Genomic DNA, 21,562 nt, shown 5'->3' on the forward strand with positions numbered 1-21,562 from the left:
TACCAGTTGCAGGGAGCAGGTTCAAGTGAGCCTGAGAGGCTTCAAAAACCTGCTCTTTTAGTTTTACAATATCAATGGTGAGATTTTCATCTCTGCCCTCCAGATGGCGTTTAAGAGTAACATAACACAACTTTGAATCCAAAAGGTCCTCTTTTTGTTTTTGAATTAATTGAGCAAGGCAATTGCAGGCTGTGCAGCCCTTAATTGCTGGTTGGTGATCCAGCTTCATTTTTCTTAGCCCTTATTCAAAATGGAGTCACTCTGGTTTGAATGCTTCTTACATATTTCCCCTTTCTCTTTTACAAGAGGACCCTTAATTCTAAGGGTTGCAGAAGGATGGAGGTCTGTCTTCTGTAACTTCTTCATGCTGAATAGGGGTGATGATATTACTGCCTACCTATCAGGGTCTCTTGTATTTAGGGTAGAGAGGAATTCAGTTAGAAAACATTGGTCCGTTAAGCATCTATTGTACCTCTGAATCCCAGCAAAAGGTAAAATCCTGGCACTCCAGCAGTTTCTCAGCTTCCTGTGTGGTTTTCTTGATCTGTCCCATGTTATGGGGGTTGATGTCAGCATGACTCTGGTTGGTCCTCATTCCATCTTCGTATTCAGATTCACCTGGCTCATGGCTTGTACTGGGAGAACCTGGTCCATGGTTGGGATCCATGGGTCCCTCCAGTCTCCCGTTCCATGGTCATACACATCTTGAGGGCACCCATACGGTTTTTTCATCTCCTGCAAAAATACAAACATACCCTCACCCCTACATTAGTAAATCTACTGAAACAGAAGCAAAGGCTTTTTTTTTTTTTTTTTTTTTGCTGTAGCTGGGAGGCATGCCATTGCTGAAGCATTTGTAACTCTGCTTCTGTCTCTTTGGTTAATTACCACTGGGTAAAAATTACCATTGGTAATGAGAAGCAGGCTTTTTCTGATTAACAGAAGACATAGAGAAAGCAAATCGAGGTTATCCTTCTTGTGCAATAGTATAGCAAAAAAGCAATCCTTAAACCTTCAATTTGCACTGTATAGGTGGGTCCACTAGATGCTGTGGCTCATGATAGATCTTCAGATGTTTGGTAGGTACCCACACAGACACCTGATTGTCACCTGGAGAGACACAAGCAAATCCTCTTCCCCATATAATTATCTTTCCTTTTCCCCAGCTTTTTGTATGTGCATCCCTCCATCATATATCTTGTCCAGCCTTTTTGTTTTCCTTTTGTCCTGTCAGGTGTTGTTCAGCTGCAGTCGTGGGTTGATCTTTTTGTAAATTTAAAAACTTTAATGTTAATAAAGCTAAATGCAATTGCATATGCAGTGTCTTATATTCCTGGTCCCCTGCCTTTTGTATGTGAGTTTTTAAAGTAGGATTAGCTCTTTAAGCAATGTCAGTTTGAAAAACTTGCTGTTGAGGTCCTGCAAGTTAGGCTTTTCCATTATTAGATCCATCAGTAAAAACAGTAATGGCCACTCCAGTAGGGGCTTTTTGAGTAATAGAAGGCAGTATCCAGGATGTGAATTATAGAAATGGAAATATCTTAGATTTAGGATAATAATTATCAAGAATGCCAACAAAACCGGCCAAATTAACTTGTCATTCTTGGGAATTAATATAGGCTTGTTGAATTTGTTGTTTTGTTAATGGAACTATAGTCTGATTTGGATCATATCCCATTAGCTTTGTTGTGTGCAGCCTTGCTTGTCCTACTAGCACAGCAATTTAAGTACATAGTGAGCGTTTTGGTTGTATTGTGAGGTAGAAAAAGCCACTCAACCAGATCATCCTGTTGAACTATAAACTCCTGTAGGCAAATGCTTAGTAGGAAAAACTAATGGCTGTATCGGATTAATTCGTTCTACTTGTGCTTGCTGAAATTTTTCCTCAATTAATGGAAGTTCCTCCAATGCTTCTTTGAACAAGGAGCATTTACTGTTAAGGTTAGAATCACCTGGTAAAGTAGAAAAGAGACAAGACATAGTATAGGTAGGCATGCCTAAAGTTGGATGAATCCAATTAATGTCTCCTAATAATTTTTGGAAATCATTTAAGGTTTTTAAATTATCTCTTCAAATTTGAATTTTTTTTTTTTTTTTTTTTTGAGACAGAGTCTCGCCTTGTCGCCCAGGCTGAAGTGCAGTGGCGCGATCTCACCTCACTGCAAGCTCCGCCTCCTGGGTTCATGCCATTCTCCTGCCTCAGCCTCCTGAGTAGCTGGGACTACAGGCGCCTGCCACCACACCCAACAAATTTTTTTGTATTTTTAGTAGAAGCAGGGTTTCACCGTGTTAGCCAGGATGGTCTCGATCTCCTGACCTCACGATCCACCTGCCTCGGCCTCCCAAAGTGCTGGGATTACAGGCGTGAGTCACCGCGCCCAGCCAAATTTGAACTTTTTGAGGCTTAATAGCACTTCGTTCTAACTTCATTCCTTGATATTGAAAGGGAGTAGAAGTTTGGATTTTATCAGGGGCTATAATTAACCCTGCCGCATTTACAGTCTTTTCTGTTTGTAGCACAACATCAATTCTTCCCTAGTTTCAGCTGCACACAAAATATGATCCATGTAATGGATAATATAACATTTTTTAAACTGTTCTCTAACTGGCTTAATAGCTTTCCCGACATAAGTTTGACAAATAATCGGGCTATTTAATATGACTTGTGGCAGTACTTTCCAATGACACCTGTCCACTGGTTCGTTATTATTTATGGCGAGAACAGTAAAAGCAAATTTTTCATAATCTTGGGTAGCTAAAGGAGTGGTAAAAAAAGCAATCTTTTAGATCTATCACTATAAGAGGCCAGTATTTTGGAATCATTGTTGGGGAGGGCAGCCCTGGTTGTAGCGTGCCCATGGGTTGAACTACAGCATTAACAGCCCTCAAATCTGTTAGCATTCTCCATTTACCCGATTTTTTCTTAATGACAAATACAGGAGAATTCCAAGGGGAGAAAGTAGGCTCTATGTGTCCCTTTTACAATTGTTCCTGCGCCAGTTCTTTTAAAGCCTCCAGTTTTTCCTATTTCAGTGGCCACTGCTCCACCCAAACTGGTTTGGCAGTTAGCCAAACAAGAGGAATGGGAGCCAGAGGCTTCAACAGTGGCCACTGCTAAAAATGATACTCCAATCCAGTCTGATCTGTTTGTCCTTCTGAAGGTTCTGATTGGCCATTTTTATTTTTTCTTAGTCCTTCTCCTGAGCAATATCCCATATTTTTCATCATTTTTCCACTAATATTACTATATTGATCCATAGGAATAGATATTTCAGCACCCTATTGTTGCAATAAGTCTCTACCCCATAAATTGACAGGAATAGGTGTAATAATAGGTTGGATTGTCCCTGGCCATCCCACCCTTGACATGGTAAAATCAAGGGACTTTTAAAAACTTCTGAGGCAGTCCCTACACCAGTGATACTCATGTAAGTCTTTTGTTTGGGCCAGTGTCGGGGCCATTGATTTAAAGCAATAAATAGAGACATCAGCTCCAGTATCTACTAGTCCTTCAGAATCCTTTCCCTGAATAGTTACTATACAAATAGGTCTTTTGTCAGACACTTGATTAACCCAATATAAAGCTTTTCCTGCTGGATTGGTACGACCAAAGCCTCCTGTTCTTTTCACTGTGCTGCTTCCTAGTTTTATGTAGGGTAGCAGCAACAACTGAGCAATCCATTCTCTCGGGGAGGCAGCCCGGGGAGGCAGACCACGGAGTTGAGGAACTAATAACTAGTTGAATCTCTCCGGTATAATCAGAGTCAATTATTCCCATATGCACAGTAACACCTTTTAAATTTAGACTAGACCTTCCAAGTAATAAACTGTTCCTGAGGGTAAGGGTCCCCTAACTCCCATGGGGACCTTCTTTGGTGGCTCCCCGAGAAGTAAGGAGACAGGAATTGTGCTGCAGAGGTCTACGGCAGCACCGTCTGCTGTGGCGGGGGACAATTGTATGTTTGTAAGGGCACTGGCTGTGCCGGATATGCCTCAGTTTGTTGAGGGGCCCAAGGCGGGCCCGTCTTCCTATTTCCTGAAAGAGGTTGTCCATCTTTGCTAAATTTAGAATGACACTGATTTGCCCAGTGATTGCCTTTCTTACACCAGGGACATACACCAAGACTTTTCTGTTGATTGATGGTAGTGGTTTTTCCTTTTGATTTCCATTTCTACATTCCTTTTTTGTGTGTCCAAATTGCCCACAATTAAACCAAGAGCCTGAGAAACAGGACATATTCTTTCCTATTTTCAATCCAGCCATAGCCTGAGCTAAAAGAGTAGCCTTATGTAAGTTACCTCCAATGCCATTGCAAGCCTTAATATATTCAGCTAAATGAGCCTGCCTTCTCAGGTGTCTAATAGCAGTTTGACACTCTGCATTAGCATTATCATATGCAAGAAGCTGTATTATAACATCCTGCACTGTTTTATCAGTTATGGCATTATACACAGCCTCTTGGAGCCAAGCAATAAAATCAATATATGGTTCTTTAGGTCCTTGTCAGACAACTGAAAGAAGGATATTTTTCCCCTGTAACATTTATCCTTTCCCATGCCTGCCGGTAAGCACACAGAGCGCAGCTGAACAATGGCAACATCCTCCATTACTGCTTGATTCTCTAATCGACCCCAATTAGGGCCAACTCCCAGTAACTGTTCAAAGGAAACAGGCACGGGTGACTGTACTTGTGTGTTTTCCCTTGCCTGAGTTTGAGCTTCCTCAGCCCACCAGGTTTTAAACTGCAAGTACTGGGACGGAGTGAGAACAGATTTTGTTAAAGTATCCCAATCATATGGTATTAACCTATTATCAAGAGCTACATTTTTCAACAAAGTTTGCACAAAAGGAGAGTTCGGTTCATATTGAATAATGGCTTGCTGAAATTCCTTTAAAACTTAAAAGGAAGAGTGGCCCAATTAGCTATATTCTGTCCTTCTTGCTGGGTTTGCCATGCTTCAAGGTCTCCCTCAGCTCTAGCTTTTTGAATAGAATTTTGTATATCACCACCAATTGCTCCAGGTTTTAATGCTGCAACTATAGGAGCAGTTAAGTTTTTCAGCTAATTCATTTTCTCGCCCAGTAAGGGGGAGAGAGGAGGTGGCCATTCACTTAATTCAGCAGGTGGAGCTGACGGGCTAGTAAAACATACTTTTTTTAGTTTTCCTTTCTTTTCTTTAATCTTCTCTGGTAGCTGTTCCTCACACTCAGAATCTGAAGTTAGTTTTTTACACTCGTCCTCCTCTTCCTCATCTGAATCTGCCTCATCATCTGTTTGAAATGGCTCAGGAGCTACCTTTATTAGTGCCCACACTGACCAAATGGAAACTGGAATTTTTGTTCCGTCTTTATACACCTTTTTAAAATCTCTTCCAGTTCTCTCCCATTCATCCAACTCCATAGTCCCTTGTTCCGGAAACCATGGGCAAAACTGCTTTACTGTACTAAAGAGTGATAACAAATTCTGAGTACTAACTCACTCCCCTTCTTCGTAATAAATGCCTTAAGAAATTCAAATAAGCAGAATGTTTGGTTTTACTTTGTCCCATTGTTACTCTGGTTCTTCCAAGCGCTTAGCTTCCCCATTGAGCTTCTTTCAGTTGTCCCTGGGTGTCCTCTGATGATGCATCCTCCGCTTTCACGTGCTCTAGCGTTCCTTCACTGTGGTCTTTGTCACCCCATGTCGGGTGCCACGAATGTTGGAGTGATCAGACCCAACACCAGGCCATGGGGGCTACAAAGTCCGGCGGAGTCAAAGGAATGAGAAAAGACGAGAGAAAGTGGGACCAGGCGGCCAATGCTAGTATGGAGGCTGCAAAGGCCCCAGGCTCTGGGAGCGCATGCTGTTTATTGATAATCAAACAAAGAAACAGGTGGTGAGGATGTGGGGGTTGAAAGGAAGTGATGTATCAAGCAAATGAGCTACAGCTTGATGGTGTAGCATTTTCTTTGAAACATATGGCCACTTGAGGTAATGGGTGTGCTAGAAGCAAGGAGCCAGCAAGTCCAGACATCTTCCAAAGGCCACGAGGGGTTTTAGACTCTGGACCCCGGACATGTTCTAAGACTCTTTTACATTATGTCAGACATGCAAGCCCTGCCTCAGCTTCTCTCCCAACCTTCAGCTTTTCTCCCAACACTTCTTTACTCTGTTAATATGGTGAATTATATCGTTTGATTTTCATGTGTTAAACTACCTTGAATTACTGTGATAAACTGCAGTAGTTGATCATGTTATCCTTTTAATATATTGCTGGTTTTGATTTGCTGATATTGTGTTAAGAATTTTTGAGTCTGTCTTTATTAGGATATTCTGTAATTTTCTTTTTAAAAAAACTGGAGTTTTGGTATCAGCATTATGCTAGCTTCATGAAATGGTTGGAAGATGTTTCTTCCTGCTTTATTTTCTGAATGAGTTTGTGTAAGGTTGGTGTTTTTTGTTTTTTTTTTTCTTAAATGTTTGATATAATTCATTAGTGCAGCCATATGGGCCTGGCATTTTCTTTCTTGGACTATTTCACAAAGAATGCAGTTCCTTTAACAGATTTAGGGTTAGTCAGATTTTCCATTTCATTTTGTGTCAGTTTTGCTAATTGATCCATTTCTTCTAAATTGTCAAATGTGTTAGATGAAGTTATTTATATTGTCTTTTTTCTTTTATTGTATATAAGATCTGGAGTGATACTTCCTCTTTCATTTCTTATTTAGTGTTTTTTCCTTTTTTGTTCTCCCTTCATTAGTCTAGGAGTTTATAGAAATTTTAAAAAATGTTTTCATTGATCCAACTTTCAAAAATAATAGCTTTGACTGGGCGCAGTGGGCGAGTTTTATTGAAATATAATTTATATACCATGCAATGCATAGTGTTTAAAGTGTTTAACTCAGTGGCTTTTAGGGTGTTCAAAGAGTTGTACAATTTTTACCTCAATCAGCTTTAGAATATTTTTTTCATCACGCCCGTGAAAGGAACCCCATACTTATTTTCTTCCCAACTCCCCTAGTCCTAGGCAATTGCTAATCTTTGTCTCTACACTTTTGCGTATTCTAGACATTTTATGTAAATGGAATCATATAATATTTGGTCTTTTGTGACTAATTTCATTTAGCATGATGTTTTCAAGGTTCATTTATGTCAAAGCACTTCTTTTTATTGCTGAATAATATTCCATTGTATACCACATTTTATTTATCCATTCATTATTTGATGGACATTTGGGTGTTTTTACTCCTTAATTATTATGAATAATGCTGCTATGAACATTTGCGTACAAGTTTTTGTGTGGACTTATGTTTTCATTTCTCTTGTGTATATACCTAGGAGTGAAATTGCTGGGTCACATGGTAACTCTGTGTTCAACCTTTAGAGCAACTTGTTCAAACCACAGTCCAGGATGGCTTTGAATGTAGCCCAACATAAATTCGTAAACTTCCCTAAAACATTATGAGTTTTTTTTTCTTTTTTTTAGCTCATCAGTTATCGTTAGTGTTAGTGTATTTTATGTGTTCCAAGACTACTTCTTCCAGTGTGGCCCAGGGAAGCCAAAAGATTGGACACCCTGGTTTAGAGGAACTGCCAAACTGTTTTCCAGAGCAACTACACCAACAATGAACCAACTTTTAGCTTTATTAATTTTTTCTGTTGTCTCTTTTTCATTTTATTGATTTTTGCTCTTTATTTTCTTCCTTCTAATTACTTTGGGCTTACCTGGCTTTTAAGGTAGAACTTTACTAATTTTGTATTTTTCTTATTTTAAAATATAAATATTACAACTATAAATTTTCCTCAAAGTACTTTAGCTGCAGCCCACGCTTTTGATACAGTTTTATCCTTCTTTTCAAAATATTTTCTAATTTAGAAATGTTTTATTTCTAGATATTTGTGTTTTTCCCAGATGTCTTTCTGTTATTGGTTTCTAATTTCATTGTGGTCAGAGAACATATTTTATAATAGTTCAATCTTAAAATTTATTGAGACTTATTTTATGATCCAGCATATGCTCTATTTTGGTGAACATACCTTTTGCATTTGAAAAGAACGTGTATTCTATAGTTGTTGGATGTAATGTTCTGTAAGTGTTAGGTAACAGGACAAGTCTGGATTGCGGCCTGTTTTTGTACTTAAAATTTTATTGGAATACAGCCATACTAATTCATACACTACCTTTTATTTTTATTTATTTATTTATTTATTTTTTTGAGATAGAGTCTCGCTCTGTCACCCAGGCTGGAGTGCAGTGCTGCGATCTCGGCTCACTACAACCTCTGCCTCCCAGGTTCAAGCAATTCTCGTGTCTCAGCCTCCTTAGTAGGTGGGACTACAGGTGCACACCACCACGCCTGGCTAACTTTTTGTATTTTAGTAGAGACAGGGTTTCACCATGTTGGCCAGGCTGGTCTCGAACTCCTGAACTCAGGCAATCCGGCCTCCTCGGCCTCCCAAAGTGCTGGGATTACAGACGTGAGCCACCGTGCCCGCCCTCATTCATATACTTCTTTGTCTATGTCTGCTTTTGCTTTATGAAAGAAAGATTGAGTGGTTAACAACAGAGACTTTATACCCAACAAAACCAAAAACATTTACTATCTAACCCTTTAGAGATAAAGTTTGCTAACCCCTACTCTACATCTTTTATGCCCTTACCAAATTTTTTGATCTAGTTGTTCTGTCACTTACTGGGAGAAGGTATTAAAAACTATGATTGTGGATTTGTTGGTTTCTCACTTTAGTTTTGTCAGTTTTTGCTTGATATATTTTGAAACTCTCTTATTGGGACATTCATTCGTGATTAATCTATCTTCCTGATAAATTGACTATTTTATTATTGTGTAATTTTCCTCTTTATGTTTGGTAGTACTTTGTCTTGAAGTCTACTTTGATATTAATAAAGACACTTCAGATTTCTTATGCTTACTCATTGTGTAATGTATCTTTTTCTGTCTTTTTCAGTGTATCTCTTTCTTTATATTTAAAACGTGATTCTTTTTTTTTTTTTTTTTTTGAGACGGAGTCTCGCTGTTTCCCAGGCTGGAGTGCAGTGGCGCGATTTCGGCTCACTGCAGGCTCCGCCCTGGGGTTCACGCGATTCTCCTGCCTCAAGCTCCCGAGTAGCTGGTACTACAGGCACCCACCACCTCGCCCGGCTAATTTTTTTTTTGTATTTTTAGTAGAGACGGGGTTTCACCACGTTAGCCAGGATGGTCTCGATCTCCTGATCTCGTGATCTGCCCGCCTCGGCCTCCCAAAGTGCTGGGATTACAGGCGTGAGCCACCGCGCCTGGCCTTTAAAACGTATTTCTTATAGGTATGTATAGTTGAGTCTTGCTTTTTAAATTCATTCTGACCAGCTCTGATTTGTTTGTTTGTTCGAGAGGGAGTTGCACTCTTGTTGCCCAGGCTGGAGTGCAATGGCATGATCTCGGCTCACCATAACCTCTGCTTCCTGGGTTCAAGTGATTCTCCTGCTTCAGCCCCCTGAGTAGCTGGGATTACAGGCATGCGCCAACACGCCTGGCTAATTTTGTATTTTTAGTAGAGATGGGGTTTCTCCATTTTGGTCAGGCTGGTCTCGAACTCCCGACCTCAAGTGATCCACCCGCCTCGGCCTCCAAAAGCGCTGGAATTACAGGCATGAGCCACCGCGCCCAGCCTCAGCTCTGATTTTTCTACTGGGACTTGAAGGTCATTTATATTTTTCTCTGACTGCTTTTAAGAATTTCTCTTTATCACTTGTTAAGCAATTGGATTATGATACATCTTATAGTTTCCTTCATATTTCCGGTTCTTGGGGTTTTTTGTGCTTCTTAGATCTGTAGGGTTTTAATTTTTTCAAATTTGCAAATATTTTGATTATTATTTAATTAAAAAAATCCAAATAGCTTTTTTCCTCCAATTGCACATATATTAGGTCTCCTAAAGTTGTTCTACAGCTTACCAATGGTCTATTTTTTTCTTATTTTTTTTCTCTTTGTGTTTCATTTTGAATAGTTTCTTTTGCTGTATTTTCAAGTCATGAATTTTTTTTTCTGCAGTGTCTAATCTGCTAATTCCATCCAGTATATTTTTATCACAGACATTATAGCTTTTATCTCCAGAAGTTTGATTTGGGCCATTTTATATCTTCCATTTTGCTACCTAACATAATCTTTTCTCTACCTTCTTGGACATCTGGGACATACTTTTTTTTTTTTTTTTTTTTTTTTTTTGAGATGGAGTCTCACTGTTGCCCAGGTTGGAGTGCAGTGACGTGATCTCGGCTCACTGCAGGCTCCGCCCCCCGGGGTTCACGCCATTCTCCTGCCTCAGCCTCCCGAGTAGCTGGGACTGCAGGTGCCCGCCACCTCGTCCGGCTAATTTCCCGTATTCTCAGTAGAGACGGGGTTTCACCATGCCAGCCAGAATGGTCTCGATCTCCTGACCTCGTGATCCGCCCGCCTCGGCCTCCCAAAGTGCTGGGATTACAGGCGTGAGCCACCGTGCCCGGCCATCTGGGACACACTTATAATAACTATTAATATCCCTCTTTACAAATTCTTTCATCCTTGTCATTTGGAGATTTATATCATTCGCCTTTCTTCTCATTATGGATTGTATTTAACTGCATCTTTGCATGCGTTGGTAATTTTTTATTAGATACCAGACATTGCAAATTCTCCCTTGCTGAATGCTAGATATTTTTGTATTCCTGTATATATTTCTTTAAATTGTTTAAATGTCAGATTTTTAAAATTTGTACAAATTTATGGAGTACCTGTGAAATTTTATTATATGTATATCATGTGTGGTGATAAAGTCAGGGTATTTAGGATGTCCGTCACCTGAGTACAATATATTTTTGTCAACTAACGTCACCCTACAGTACTGTCAAACATTGGATTTATTCTTTGTGTCTAAACGTATATGTGTACCCTTTAACCCATGCCTCTTCATCCCCCCCCATTCCCCCACTCACCCTTCCCAGTCTCTGTTATCTAGCTTTCTATTCTCTACCTCCATGTGATCTAATTTTTTAGTTTCCACATATACGTGAGAACGTGTGATATTTATCTTTTTGTGCCTGGCTTATTTCACTGAAGATAATGACCTACAGTTCTATGCCTGTTGCTGCAGCTGACATGATTTTATTCTTTTTTATGGCTTTGTTCTAGGATGCAGTGAAAGTTATTTAGAAACAGTTTGATCCTTTCAGATTTTTCTTTTTAAATGTGAACTGTATCCTGGAAACTTGCTCAAGTTGGTAGGCTGGGGCGGTCACTGGGCTCATCTTGTTTGTTTCTCCTGGTTTTCAGATATGTGCTGCCTGATAATCCAATGTCAGAAAGCAATTGTTTCTTAAGTTTTGTCCAGTGTTTTAGTTATTTCTGGCAAAGGGTACATTCAATTCCTGTTACTACATCTTGGTTGGAAGTGAAATTAGTTCATAATAATTTTTACAGTTGGGTTTAGTTGTCATTTTGCTATTTGTATCCTGCTTATCCTATCTGTTTTTGTTCATATACTTGCTTTGTTTTGTTCCGTTTCTCTGCTTCTCCTTTTCTGCCCTATTTTGGACCAGTTGAATATTTTAAATTCTTTTATTGGATTTTTAGCTATACCTCTTTGCATTATTTTGTTTTTTAGTTATTTCAACTGGGATTACAACATATTTAACTTTTCACGGTCTACAGAGAGTTAATACTGTACTTATTCATGTAAAACCTTGGAATCATATACAATTGACCCTTGAACCATGGGGGTTAGGGCCAGTGACCCACTATGCAGTTGAAAATCTGTGTATAACTTTTGATTGCTCCTAAATTTTACTACTAATAGCTGTTGACCAGAAGCCTTACCAATATCATAAACAGTTGATTATAACACATATTTTATATGTTATATATATTATATATTATGTTTTTATAATAAAATAAGCTAGAGAAAAGAAAATGTTACCAAGAAGATTATAAGGAAGAGAAATATATTTACTATTCATTAAGTGGATGTGGATCATCATAAAGGTCTTCATCCTCGTTGTCTTTATATTGAGTAAGCTGAGGAGGAAGACGAATGCTTGGTCTTGCTGTCTCAGGGATGGCAGAGACAGAAGAAAAACTGCAGATAAGTGGACCTGCCCATTTCAAATCCATGTCAACTGTGGTTCCATTTATTTCTCACCTTCATGCTCTACTTGTCATCTGTGTTATATCTACATACCTCACAGTACAATGCCATAATTTTTATGTTAGGCATTCATGTGTATTTTAAAGAAATTAAAATATGAAAAAAGATACACTTTAATAAAAATTTACCCCCTGCCAGGCATGGTGGCCCGTGCCTGTAATCCCAGTGCTTTGGAAGGCTGAGGCAAGCAGATTGCTTGAGTCCAAGAGTTAGAGACCAGCCTGGGCAACACAGGGAAACCCTGTCTCTACAAAAAAAAATACAAAAATTAGCCAGGCATAGTGGTGTGCACCTGTAGTCCCAGCTACTTGGGAGGCTGAGGTAGAGGAATCGCTTGAGCTTGAGAGGCAGAGGTTGCAGTGAGCCAAGATTGTGCCACTGCACTCCAGCCTAGGTGTCAGAGTGAGGCTCTCTCTCCCCACCCCTCACCCCCCAAAAAATTACCCCCATATATTTACCATTTCTGGTAGCCTTCATTCCATCTGAAGACTTGAGTTTCCTTCTTACGTCATTTCATGTCCTTTATGTTTTATAGTACTGGTATGATGGTAATGAATTCTGTTTTTATAAGTCTGAAAATATCTTTATTATACTTTCATATATATATATTTTTTTGAGATGAGGTCTTGCTCTGTCACCCAGGTTGGAGCACAGTGGTGCTGTCTTGGCTTACTGCAACCTTCCCCTCAAGCTCAAGCAGCCCTCCCACCTCAGCCTCCTCAGTAGCTGAGACTGCAGGTGTGTGTCACCACACCTGGCTAATTTTTTATATTTTTGGTAGAGATGGGGTTTTACTGTGTTGTCCAGGCTGGTCTCAAACTCCTGAGCTGAAGTGATCCACTCTGCTTTGACTCCCAAAGTGCTGGGATTATAGGCATGAGCCACTGCACCTGGCTACACTTGCATTCTTGAAAGTTTTTTTTTTTTTTTTTTTTTTTTTTAGATATAGCTTGAGTTTGGTGCCTACCAGGCTATCCTGACACATCTATTCTTAGGTATAGAATTTCAGGTAGAGTTCCCCCCAGGACTTTTGAGTTCCAGTGTCTTCTGGTCTTCATTGTTTCTAATGAGAGCTCAGCCATTATTTGTGTTGTTCCTCTGTATGTTTTTTTGTTGTTGCTTTCAAGATTTTATCTTTATCGTAGATCTTTAGAAGTTTGATTGTGATAGGCCGGGTGCGGTGCCTCAGGTCTGTAATCCCAGCACTTTGGGAGGCTGAGGCAGGCAGATCACCAGGTCAGGAGATCAAGACCATCTTGGCTAACATGGTGAAACCCCATCTCTACTAAAAATACAAAAAATTAGCCGGGCATGGTGGCAGGCGCCTATAGTCCCAGCTACTCAGGAGGCTGAGGCAGGAGAATGGGGTGAACCCAGGAGGTGAAGCTTGCAGTGAGCCGAGATCGCACCACTGCATTCCAGCGTGGGTGACAGAGCGAGACTCCATCTCAAAAAAAAAAAAGTTTGATTATGATATACCTAGGGGTGTGTCTTTTTGTATTTATCCTGCTTCAGATAGCAAACTTCTTAAATCTATAAATGTATGCCTTTTACCACATTTGGGACATTTTATGTTACTATTTTTTCTGCTTCATTTTTTTTTTCCTCACTTTTGTTCTGGGACTCTAGTTACACGTATTTTAGATATCTTGATGTTCTTTCCCAGATTGCTGGAGTTCTGTTGATTCTTTTTTCTCTCTACTCTATAGCTTGGATCATTTCTTTTGGTCCATTTTCAGGGTCACTGACTCTTGTATAATTTTAATATGCTTTTAAACCTATCCAGGGACTTTCTTATTCTAGGCTTTATATTTTTTGGTTTGAGATTTGCATTTGGTTGTTTTTAAAATTTTTATTTCTCTAATTTCTTATCTGTTTGACCATTACAGATATTTTACTTTACATCCTTGCGCATAGGTATAGTACCTACTTTAAAATCCTTGTGTGCTAATTTCAAAATCTGGATCATTTCAGGACTGGTCTCCTAGGCTCAAGCGATCCACCTGTCTTGGCCTTTCAAAGTGCTGGGGTTACAGGTGTGAACCACTGCACCTGGCCTGAGTGAATATTTTACCACTTTATAATATTATGCATTATTCATTTAGAAAATAATGGTTTACTGAGTTATGAAGATCTTCCAAATGTTGACACATTTGTCAATATAAAAAGTCACATTTAGCCCTCCTGCCTCCTCGCTCGCGGGCCGGGCCTGGCATGGTATGGCGTCACCACAGATGGTGCTGAGGCAGAGCATGGGCGGCTGGGGCTCCTGCTGCTGCCACCGCCACCGCCACGGCGGCTGAGGCTGCTGCTGGCGGCTCTGGCTTCTCTGCTGCTCCCAGAGTCTGCCGTTGCAGGTCTGAAGCTCATGGGAGCCCCAGAAAAGCTGACAGTGTCTCGGGCAGCTGGTGAAGCTCAACTGCAGCGTGGAGGGGATGGAGGAGCCTGACATCCAGTGGGTGAAGGATGGGGCTGTGGTCCAGAACTTGGAACAGTTGTGCATCCCAGTCAGCGAGCAGCACTAGATCGGCTTCCTCAGCCTGAAGTCAGTGGAGCACTCTGATAGGGGCCAGTACTGGTGCCAGGTGGATGGGGGCAAAACCGAGATCTCCCAGCCAGTGTGGCTCACGGTAGAAGGTGTGCCACTTTTCACAGTGGAGCCAAAAGATCTGGCAGTACCACCCAATGCCCCTTTCCAACTGTCTTGCAAGGCTGTGGGTCCCCCTGAACCTGTTACCATTGTCTGGTGGAGAGGAACTACGAAGATCGGGGGACCTGCTCCCTCTCCTTCTGTTTTAAATGTAACAGGGGTGACCCAGAGCACCCATGTTTTCCTGTGAAGCTCACAGCCTAAAATGCCTGGCCTCTTCTCGCATAGCCACTGTTCTCCTTCAAGCACTTCCTGCAGTCCCCTTCAACATCACTGTGACAAAGCTTTCCAGCGGCAACACTAGTGTGGCCTGGATGCCAGGTGCTGATGGCCGAGCCCTGCCACAGTCCTGTACAGTTCAGGTGACACAGGCCCCAGGAGGCTGGGAAGTCCTGGCCTTTGTGGTCCTTGTGCCCCCCTTTACCTGCCTGCTCCGGGACCTGGTGCCTGCCACCAGCTACAGCCTCAGGGTGTGCTGTGCCAATTCCTTAGGGCCCTCTCCCTATGCTGACTGGATCCCCTTTCAGACCAAGGGTCTAGCCCCAGCCAGTGTTCCCCAAAACCTCCATGCCATCCACACAGATTCAGGCCTCATTTTGGAGTGGGAAGAAGTGATCCCCGAGGGCCCTTTGGAAGGCCCCCTGGGACCCTGTAAACTGTCCTGGGTTCAAGACAATGGAACCCAAGATGAGCTGACAATGGAGGGGACCAGGGCCAATTTGACAGGCTGGGATCCCCAAAAGGGCCTGATTGTACGTGTGTGTGTCTCCAATGCAGTTGGCTGTGGACCCTGGAGTCAGCCACTGGTGGTCTCTTCTCATGACCATGCAGGCCAGAAGGGCCCTCCTCACAGCCGCACATCCTGGGTACCTGTGGTCCTTGGTGTGCTAACGGCCCTGGTGATGGCTGCCGCCCTGGCCCTCATCTTGCTTCTAAAGAGGCGGAAAGAGATGTGGTTTGGGCAAGGCTTTGACAGTGCCATGGCCTGGGGAGAGCCAGCCATTCACTTCCGGGCAGCCCGGTCCTTCAATCGAGAAAGGCCCAAGTGCATCGAGGCACATTGGACAGCTTGGGCATCAACAGTGAACTAAAGGAAAAGCTGGAGGATGTGCTCATCCCAGAGCAGCAGTTCACCCTGGCCGGATGTTGGGCAAGGGAGAGTTTGGTTCAGTGTGGTAGGCCCAGCTGAAGCAGGAGGATGGCTCCTTTGTGAAAGTGGCTGTGAAGATGCTGAAAGCTGATATCATTGCCTCAAGTGACATTGAAGAGTTCCTCAGGGAAGCAGCTTGCATGAAGGAGTTTGACCATCCACACGTGGCCAAACTTGTTGGGGTGAGCCTCTGAGCCTCTGGAGCAGGGCTAAAGGCTGTCACCCCATCCCCATGGTCATCTTGCTCTTCATGAAGCATGGGGACCTGCACGCCTTCCTGCTCACCTCCCAGCTTGGGGAGAACCCCTTTACCTGATCCGGTTCATGGTGGACATTGCCTATGGCATGGAGTACCTGAGCTCTCGGAACTTCATCCACCGAGACCTGGCCACTCAGAACTGCATGCTGGCAGAGGACATGACAGTGTGTGTGGCTGACTTCGGACTCTCCTGGAAGATCTACAGCGGGGACTACCATTGTCAGGGCTGTGCCTCCAAATTGCCCGTCAAGTGGCTGACCCTGGAGAGCCTGGCTGACAACCTGTATGCTGTGCACAGTGACGTGTGGGCCTTCGGGGTGACCATGTGGGAGATCATGACACGTGGGCAGATGCCATACGCTGGCATCGAAAACGCTGAGATTTACAACTACCTCATTGGCGGGAATCGCCTGAAACAACTTCCAGAGTGTATGGAGGACGTTCTTACACTCCCACTCCATCCAAGCCAAGGGCTCCTTAGGCCTTCAGACGACCTTTTGTATGATCTCATGTACCAGTGCTGGAGTGCTGACCCCAAGCAGCGCCCAAGCTTTGCTTGTCTGCAAATGGAACTGGAGAACATCCTGGGCCAGCTGTCTGTGCTATCCGCCAGCCAGGACCCCTTAGACATCAACATCAAGAGAGCCGAGGAGCCCACTGTGGGAGGCAGCCTGGAGCTGCCTAGCGGGGATCAGCCCTACAGTGGAGCTGGGGATGGCAGTGGCATGGGGGCAGTGGGTGGCACTCCCAGTGACTATTGATACATCCTCACCCCTGGAGGGCTGGCTGAGCAGCCAGGGCAGGCAGAGCAGCAGCCAGAGAGTCCCCTCAATGAGACACAGAGGCTTTTGCTGCTGCAGCAAGGGCTACTGCCACACAATAGCTGTTAGCTCACAGGCAGAGGGCATCAGGGCCATTTAGCCCGCTCTGATGGCCACTGTGCTGGTTGACTAAGCCCTGTCTGACCCCAGCCCAGACAGCAAGGTGTGGAGGCTCCTGTGGTAGTCCTCCCAAGCTGTGCCGGGAAGCCCGGACTGACCAAATCACCCAATCCCAAATCCTGCAACCACTCTGTGGCCAGCCTGGCATCGGTTTAGGCCTTGGCTTAATGGAAGTGGGCCAGTCCTGGTTGTCTGAACCCAGGCAGCTGGCGGGAGCAGGGTGATTATGTTTCCATGGTTACCATGGGTGTGGATGGCAGTGGGGGGTCCAGGTCCAGTCCTGTGGGCCCTACCCTCCCGCTGAGCTGCGCCTGCTGCTTAAGTGCATGCATTGAGCTGCCTCCAGCCTGGGGGCCCAGTTGTTACCACCCTTGGGGTTTAAATACCCAGGTTTGCCCCTCCAAGTCACAAAGAGATGTCCTTGTAATATTCCCTTTTAGGTAAGGGTTGGTAAGGGGTGGGTATCTCAGGTCTGAATCTTCATCACCTTCCTGATTCCGCACCCTGTCTAGGCCAGGAGAAGCTGAGGGGAGGATGCTTCCCTGCAGCTGACCGGGTCACACAAAGGAATGCTGGAGCACCCAGGCTATCAGATGCCCCTCTTCCAAAGGCAGCGTGCTGAGCCAGCAAGAGGAAGGGGTGCTGTGAGGCTTGCCCAGGAGCGAGTGAGGCTGGAGAGGAGTTCAGGAGCCCCTATCCATGCCCACAATCTGAGCACACTACCAAATCTCAAAATATCCTAAGACTAACAAAGGCAGCTGTGTCTGAGCCCAACCCTTCTAAACAGTGAACTTTAGTGCCAACTTCCCCTCTAACTGGACAGCCTTTTCTGTCCCAAATTTCTCCAGAGAGAAATCAGGCCTGATGAGGGAGAGTTCCTGGAACCTGGATGCATGGGGCGAGTCCTAACTGTTAGGGACATTTCCAAGCTGTTAGTTGCTGTTTAAAACAAATAAAATTGAAGACTTAAAAAAAAAGTCACGTTCATTAATATAGGCATGCATCACTTAACAATAGGGATATATTCTGAGAAATGTGTCATTAGGTGATTTTGTTATTGTGTAAGCATCATAGAGTGTACTTACACAAACCTAGATGGCATAGTCTACTAAACACCTAGGCTATATGGGGTAGCCTATTGCTGCTAGGCTACAAACCTGTATAGTATGTTACTGTACTGAATACTGTAGGCAATTGTAAAATAGTATTTGTGTATCTAAACATAAAAAGTTAATATGTTGTGCTATGATGTTACGACATCTATGACATCACTGAGGTGATAGGAATTTTTCAGATTCATAATTTTATGGCACCATCCTTAATGTATGCAGTCTAATGTTGACCAAAAAATGTTGATATGTGGTGCATCACTCATCTTGTGCATCTTGTTAGAAGAATCTTCAAAGCTCGTAGTCATCGGTACAAGTGTTTTAGAATTCTGATTTTCACTTAAAAGTTCAACTTTGTCCTTGATGAGAAATACTTTCAGTTGTTATCTCAGAATTGATGAGGTCACTTTATTCACAGTAAGATATCTGCGAAAAATGCAAATGTCTGTCAGATTTTCTTTGAAGTAAAAATTGTGTTTCATGAAAAATACCTGGTTCAGCTTGCAACTCAAACTATTAAACAAGTGCTTTCCCTCGATACAACCCATTGTACTTTGGTATGAAGTGGAAATGCTTTCTACATTCTTCACAGTTTGTCACACAGAATATTAAAGATACATGTACTCCAAGGTCAAGATTTAATAAGGTTAATCTTTTTTTTTTTTTCTTGAGACGGAGTCTCACTCTTACTGCCCAGGCTGGAGTGCAGTGGCACCATCTTGGCTCACTGCAACCTCCACCTCCTGGGTTCAAGTGATTCTGGTGCCTCAGCCTCCTGAGTAGCTGGGATTACAGGTGTGAACCACTATGCCCGGCTAATTTTTGTATTTTTAGTGGAGACAAGATCTCACCATGTTGGCCAGGCTGATCTCAAACTCCTGACCTTAAGTGATCCAACTGCCTTGGCCTCCCAAAGTGCTGGGATTACAGGTGTGAGCCACCGTGCTCTGCCAAGGTTAATAATTCTTACTGCTTTATCAAGGACCTTAGGTGAAAGTGGCTTTAAAAAAAAAAAAACAAAAAAAAACAAAAAACTGTGAGTATGTGGCCATGAAGAATGCAGTGAGTTTGGTGCCACTGCCTTGAAACTACCCCTAAGGCAGTGTTACCCACCGTCATTTTCACATCATCAGTGCAAATGTCAGTTTGGTTTTTCCAGAATAAACCATGGGATTCCAAAAAGCTATTTAACCCTTTGAGTATTTCATCACCACTTGTGTTCATTGCCAAGGATTCATGTAAAAATATTCTTCAGTGATTCCTTGATATCAACACTGGACAATAGAAGTAAAGCAGGAAACACAGTCATGTCTACAGACTTGTCAGGCAAAAGTACAATTTTGCAGATGAGATATTCATATTCATGTTTACAGCTAAATATTTTATTCAGCAAGTTACGTACCACTGGAATGTGACAGTGCCATAGTTTGTTTTCCTGATTTTTCAAAGCAGGAATTCAGCAATGTCACCTTTATTAGTCTCTCAGCAACTATACTTCTCTAACCAATGAAATATGATAAGATGCTTCAGTGACTTTTTCTTTTCTAGCTTGAAAAGCTAAAATAACAGCTTTTGGCTCTTAAACTCATGACATTTATGTTAAAATAAAATCCAGTTTAGTTTTCTCTGAACTCTGAATGTTTGTTTTCAAAATAGTCATCACTTCCTTTGCATAAGATAGAGTAAGGTAAATTATTAGCATCTGTAAAGCTAAGAGATAACTTTTATCATTTTCATATATTTACACAGTATTTTTTAGAGTATATTTCGCTTTTCCATAAGTTAGAGAACTCTTATCGGTTTCATCTTTTTCAGCATCTTTAGACATGGTTGTTGCTGCAGTGGGTTGAGAAAGTTAGTCTTCTCTATTTCAGTATAAATATCAAAATAGAATAGTTTTAGAGAAATTTAAAAATGAATAAAAGTTTGAAAAAATGTAAATGTTGTTGCCATGTAAGACAACAAAGTGTATTTCTTGTGTTTCCTTGCAGGCACAAGGAAACCTTTGGTATTTCAAACATTGGTTTATTGAACGATAATGAAATTATAGAAATTATAGCAGTTATAACTGTAAGAACACACACTGCTGTACTGTCCTGAGAACAAACTAAGTTAATCCCTATATACACACAAATTTATACCTAAAATCAACTACCTTAAAAACTTTTAGGAAACATAAAAATACAGATGCATACATTCTATTAGCCATCAGAGTGATGGTTTCTTTTTTTTTTTTTTTTTTTTTTTTTTTTTGAGACGGAGTCTCTCGCTGTCGCCCAGGCTGGAGTGCAGTGGCGCAATCTCGGCTCACTGCAAGCTCCGCCTCCCGGGTTCACGCTATTCTCCTGCCTCAGCCTCTCCGAGTAGCTGGGACTACAGGCGCCCGCCACCGCGCCCGGCTAATTTTTTTGTATTTTTAGTAGAGACGGGGTTTCACCGTGGTCTCGATCTTCTGACCTCGTGATCCGCCCGCCTCGGCCTCCCAAAGTGCTGGGATTACAAGCGTGAGCCACCGCGCCCGGCCAGAGTGATGGTTTCTTTAAAAGTCCTGGCATCTCTGGGAAACTCCACTGCACACTGTGAGAGAATGAAAGAAAAAAACGGTAAATAACATCTTAGTATTACTATGAAAATAGGTTTGACTTCGCAGAATCCCTGAAAGGGTCTTGGGGCTCTCGGGGTTATCCTGACCATATTTTGAGAATTGCTGGTTGTCTAATAGTTTTGTAATATATTGTAGAGACACTGAATATGTTGTAGAGATTATGGATTCTGTTATATTCCTATGAAGAATATTAGCTTTGTGTTTTAGTGGGCAGTTAACTTGGCTGAACTCAAATTCCAGACTCAATCTCCTTATGTTCAGTTCTTTTAGTCTTAGTCTGGCAGCCTAGAGCTCACCTCATACAGCCTAATGCGGGGGTCAGCCAGAATTTTGAGTGGAGTGTATGTGCAGAGTTTGTGATTCTCCCTCTGTGGTTCTCTCCTTCTGGAATTTTTCCCTCACTTTCCAGCTGATTTGGCAGTCATGAATACTGTCTTTTGTGTGTTTCCTCAACCAATAAGACTGCAGGTTTCTATCCAGAGTATCTCCTTTCGGATTGGCTTTTATCCCTGTGGGGAATCTGTAAATGCCCCAAGGGAGGAAATGGAGATATATGCTGGGCTCATTTCAATGTGCCTCCCTCCCTTACAGGATTCTGGCTCCTTCAGTGCTGCCTGTCTAAGTTGATCTCCATTGTACTTAAACAGTTGCTATCTGTGTTTTAACCAGGTTTTGTAGTTGTTCTCAGCA

At 42.3% G+C, this 21,562-nt stretch overlaps 1 protein-coding gene and 1 pseudogene across 3 annotated transcripts in view; both read left to right on the forward strand.

Annotated features, from left to right (window-relative positions):
• ETFA (electron transfer flavoprotein subunit alpha) overlaps nt 1–21,562 on the forward strand; it is a 103,894-nt gene that overhangs the window by 43,718 nt on the left and 38,614 nt on the right. The window lies entirely within an intron of this gene.
• On the forward strand, nt 14,345–19,833 carry LOC129482210 (tyrosine-protein kinase receptor TYRO3-like; annotated as a pseudogene).

Source organism: Symphalangus syndactylus, chromosome 5 (genome assembly GCF_028878055.3).
Source record: "Symphalangus syndactylus isolate Jambi chromosome 5, NHGRI_mSymSyn1-v2.1_pri, whole genome shotgun sequence".
Lineage (NCBI taxonomy): Eukaryota > Metazoa > Chordata > Mammalia > Primates > Hylobatidae > Symphalangus > Symphalangus syndactylus.